Source organism: Desmodus rotundus, chromosome 11, assembly GCF_022682495.2.
Source record: "Desmodus rotundus isolate HL8 chromosome 11, HLdesRot8A.1, whole genome shotgun sequence".
In the NCBI taxonomy this organism is placed as follows: Eukaryota; Metazoa; Chordata; class Mammalia; order Chiroptera; family Phyllostomidae; genus Desmodus; species Desmodus rotundus.
Genome location: NC_071397.1, coordinates 7,483,630 through 7,488,772, shown reverse-complemented (window position 1 = coordinate 7,488,772; position 5,143 = coordinate 7,483,630). Strand labels below are relative to the sequence as shown.

Below are 5,143 nucleotides of genomic sequence, written 5' to 3'. Positions count from 1 at the left end.
CAAAAGGATGCGGCATACACGTCAACTGTTCAGTTTTTAGCTTATTAGTGTTTGGTCCTCAGTGTTTGCTACTTCATTTAATGCATTTTCTTTCGTAAGCGCTGATTCTTGTTCTTTGGTATCTCTGGTCTTGCTGAGGTCATGATCAATATCGGATGACATCGATTTTTGCTCTTCTTTTTTTTTGTCTCTTGTGGATTTTTTTGTATGATCTAATTGTCCAGAATCCTGATTGTGATTTTCAGGCAAACTGCATATTTTATCAAAATTGCTGGACCCCGTAGTGGTACCATGTCTCTAAGCTCCTTTTCAGTTAATTCACCCAGGACTAATCCTGTGAGTTCTTCGTTCAACAGAATCTGTCCATATTTTTCATCAGTCTTAAGGCCTTCGGTTACCCATTGTTTCACGTGCCCTTTGTTCCAGTCTTCGGTCATTTCAGGTAGATTCACTGGTTCACTCCTATCACAGCTGCGACCTTCTTCCTTGATGAAACTTTTCTGGGTGCCTCAGCTTCTCAAATCCTCTTAGTCACGCTGATGTCAGTCTGCAGGGCACACCTCGTTCTGAGCCAGTCAGCAGAACTTGAGCCACTCCCAGAAAGAATCCTTGCAGTCACGCCTGGAGACCAGCAGGCCCATGCCCTGCTCTGATGTTCTTCAGAAGTGAGACGGGTTTTCCCCAGGGGAGGTCCCTTTTTACTCCAGGTCCTCAGTGTCAGAGCCTCGGCGCCTCTACTGTCTTCATTTCATCTGCCGCCTCAGCACAGGGAAGCTGACCCTGGTGAGGGACTTATCCCTTTCCACAGACTCACTCCTTTCAAGTCTGATGATGCAATCCCTTCCCCTTGCCAGAGTCCTCCTTCAGTAATTCAACCATTCACCTCTCTGGATATCTTAAAGACCAAGATCACCCTTTGCAAAATGAGGAGCTGGTGAGGCATAATGGGTGCCTGCTGGAACCTAGCATGAGTCCGGGTCTGCAAGTGGGTCCTGGGTGGGCTTCTTTTCCTGAGTCGCCAGATAATTCATGCTACAATTGGTATATTCTTGGCAACCAATAAATGCCATTGAAACCAAACAAAGAACTTAGATTTTCTAAAGGAAATTAAATGGTTTGCTGTGTTGGACCTTGATCCTAAACCCATGAGCAAGGGCGTGGCCAAAGCTTACCAAAAATGCCAGGTAGCAAGGCTTGACTTTCCAAATCAGTATGAGAAAGAGATCACCACGATAAGGGAGACAATTCCTAGTCTGGATCCTGACGCTCAGCCCAGCCGCATCTTCTCAATGGCAGATCAGACTTGAAAGATGAGAGGTGTAAACCCCTAGGACCACATTTATGCCAGAGAGAAAGAGCTTGGCAAGTCAGAAAACTGATTTTCCTTTCTCCCACATAACAATCTAATGACAAGAGGGAAATTTTGGGTAGTGCTTCTATTACTCTCTCCGATGCAAAGCCCCCAGATCCACTCATTGACATGTTCTGTGCTTCCTACCAAACTCTCAAGGGGATGGAAAGTGTAACGTGTATCTGTGGAAACTCACAGATGTATCAACTGTGGAAACATCTACTACATGCACGATTGACAACCGCAGCTGAATTAACAGACCACAGTGTTTCCCCCCTAAATTCGGAAGTGATAAACAGTACTATCCTTAAGCTAAAACCAGTCGCTCCGTCTCAAGGAGGTTTCTGCCCTTCCATGGATCGATCATCTTTGGTTGTCCTGGAGAAAAAGGAAGAGGATATCTTGACCACACGGGAGGTTCTCTGTGAAAATGTGTGTAAAGGCACGGATATCGAGAAAAATGAATCTAAATTCCAAGAATTTAAGAAAACAAAAAAAGAGCACTTTTACTGAGGTGGAAAAGTATCTTGGTATAACTTCCATTTTTCTTCTGCAAACTATTCTTCAGCCTTTGTCAAAAGAGACAATTATGAAAACCTTAAAGATCTGATACAGTATTGGGCAGGGTCTCCTAAACCAATATCTGTAAAAATTATCAGTCTTTATCAGCACCCGGGCTGTGAGGTGCACTACACTGGCTATGAATGTTCTCTGGGGCCTACAGAAAAACTTCAGGTATGCTGTGTTAAAAAGCAAAGAAACTGATTTTGCAGAAGCTGGAAAAGAAGTAATCAAGTTGATTACCTATATGGGAGCCAGCCGTCAAGATTACATCCCTGTACTTCTTTCTCCCGGTGGATGATTTTGAAGCACGAGAAAATATCTACATTCCACAGGATACCACCCATTCCATTTTAGTAGCAAATGGCTTGAGATAGGGAGAAACACTGGTAATTATGTCAAACTGCATGAGATCCCAGAATCCTGATGGAAGTGCAAAATCAGCAGACAGTATTGCACTAAAATACCAGCTTTCTGCCAAGGAACAGAGAGCTTTTGAGGCCAAGCTGGAGGAAATTGAAAAGCAACACAAGTACTGCGAAAACTTTCATTTCTTCAGGATCGTGAGAGAAAATTTTGATGTAATATATACAGAAATGTCGTCAAGAATATCCCAAAAGGACAGAATATTGACTGCAAGGAAGCGCAGCTCATTTCTTTCCTTGCTCTACTCAACTCTTCAGTGATTGATTTTACGATTTCAGTGTCAGGCATACAACATTTTGGGGAATCATGTGCACATGCGTGCCCTGGAAACCTGAAAGTGTAGAAGACAAGACGGAAACCTACTCAACACGTCTAATAAACATGTAAGTCACAGAATACGGGGGATATTCAGGTGTGTGCATCATCCATCCTCTGATTGCCAGCTGCTGTCTGAAAGAACTGGAAAGAAGCTATCACTTGGATAAGTGTCAAATTACATTGAGGATATTAAAAGAGGATTTATTCTATGACTCCGGACTAGGGAAAGACAAATTTCAATATGATGTGCTAAGTCTACTGCTTAGAAGACAATGCAGAGAATGGAGATGGAACAATTTGTTTTCTCTATTAATTAAAGCTTTACAGAACGACAAAGTTGAAAGGGTCTTAAAACAAGGGAGTGTTCAATTCCCATAACACGCATTTATTTGTCAGGCCTTAGCAAATTTCTACAGGATAAAGAGAAAGACTTTGACACTGTTCTGAATTGGGCAAATGAGGCCAAAAAGAGAGCACCTAAAAATTCCTGTCTCAGACACGTTTGGTTGGTCTACAAAAGTAAAATCAAACGGTGGTTGGATGAGAGCAAAAACTGCAGGGACACCACTGTTAATGATCTAACATATTTCCTGGAAGCTGCCGAAAATGCATCAGGAGCTTTCAAAAAAATCCCAAGAACAAACTGATAGGAAAGACTTTGAAACTGAGACCTGGTCACCACAGAACACCCAAAGAAAATATGATGTGTATAATATGGCTGGTTTCTTGGGTGAAATAGAAATTGGTCTTTACACTATTCAGATTCTTCAGCTTACTCCCTGTTTCCACAAAGAAAAAAGAATCATCTTAAAAGAAACTATGGCAAAATTATCAAGAAAGAGGAATATTCACACAAAAGTGAGTATTATTTGACTCTTTGCAAGTTTGTATCCTATTTACAAAATTTGCAATCAGATATGGAAAAGTGCTTTCACTTTTTTGCTGATTATGTGGTTCTTCTGGAAACAAGGAGTACTCAGAAAGAAACTGTGGAACTCCCCTTAAGCACGAAAATCAGTCATGGCTTCAGTAAATCATGGAATTTTCCTGCCCTTTGGATTTGGGTCCATTAAAAAGCAAAGAGAGTCAGTTACCCCAAGAGAAGAATTGCAGGAAGAGTCTAGAAGCTTTGAGAGCAGATAGGTTTTCTGGACTTCTGGACTATCTTAACCCAAATCACAAAGAGGCCACAACCGTTGTGGAAAATATAGTGAACAAATAGACTTTCCTCTTTCTGCAAAATCCGCATACATGGCTGGTAAAGGAGAAACAAAATTTCATTTTGGCCAACATTATTCTCAGTTTTCTAAAACCCAACTCCAAGTCCATTCAGCCACTTAACATATTTAAAAAATAGCTCCAAGAAGTATTACAGTTGATAGAACAAAGTCATCCATATCCAGACCCTTATTTCTTGGCCCGTCTCCTGGTCTGGCCAGAAAATGAAGAGCTAGGTGAAGGAGCCGAGCTCATGGAAAAGGAGGATACATGCTTAAATAGACCCTTCAGTAGACAGATACAGGAGCATGTGCAGGCCCAATCAGGCAAGCACACTTTCCTATCTGGGGAGGAGGAAGGGTCTCAACAGTCTTGTTCACAAGGCCAAAATAAAGCAGTACTTCAGTAAAGTACAAAATAGAAACTCCTTCTAGCACAGGGGAGATGTGCAGGAAGGAAAGGAAATCAAAGACCTCCTGCGTCATCTCGCTGGTTGGGTTGAAGGCAAGAAAATCTCTATCGAATATGAAACAGAGAAAAAACAATAAAAATACTAGTAACATCTATTTATTCAGGTTCACTCATAAGTAATGGCAGCAGAGAAAGAATGTCCATCTACCTACGGTTTTCTGTTGAAGGCCAGTTAGCATATGCTATAGGAGTTATTTAAGAAGATATATTATTAGCTGAAATCTGTTTATTCATATTTTTCTCTGATCTTTTTCTCTCAATCCCCATGGTATTTTGATGACGTTATTGGCTTACCTGTATCATGGATTTTGCCTTTGTCTCCCCAGGTAAACTATAAGCCTTGGTAGGGCATGAAACCTGTCCAGACCCAGTCCTTGGCACACAGTAGAATCAACTTTCAGTGTTTTAAATAAGCACTTTCAGACTGACATTTAAGTAAGAAATTTAAATTGATAACTACCGGTCACATCATTACCGGTGACAGGTCAATAAAATCTGTTTTCATTCTAAACCAATAAATAAATAATTAAAAATGTTTAAAAACCCTGGTGATGAAGATGCCACTGGATGCAAAGGTGTTGACCATGTCACTCGAACTACGTTCTCAGTACCAGCAGCACGACCATCCCCTGAAAACCTGCAGAAAGGCAGAATCTCAGACTCCAGCCTGAACCTACGGAATTAGAATCTACATTTTAACAAGCTCCCCGGGGGGTTGTGTGCACAGTGACGCGTGAGAGGCACTAGTTTAGAGAAATGCTCTGGAGGTTCCAGCACCGAGTCGGGAGCAGCAGGTAG

At 41.6% G+C, this 5,143-nt stretch overlaps 1 pseudogene; it reads left to right on the top strand.

The window, feature by feature from the left end:
- The first annotated feature begins 967 nt into the window (after window positions 1-967).
- Window positions 968-4,544, top strand: LOC112302433 (sterile alpha motif domain-containing protein 9-like; annotated as a pseudogene).
- The last annotated feature ends 599 nt before the right edge of the window (window positions 4,545-5,143 follow it).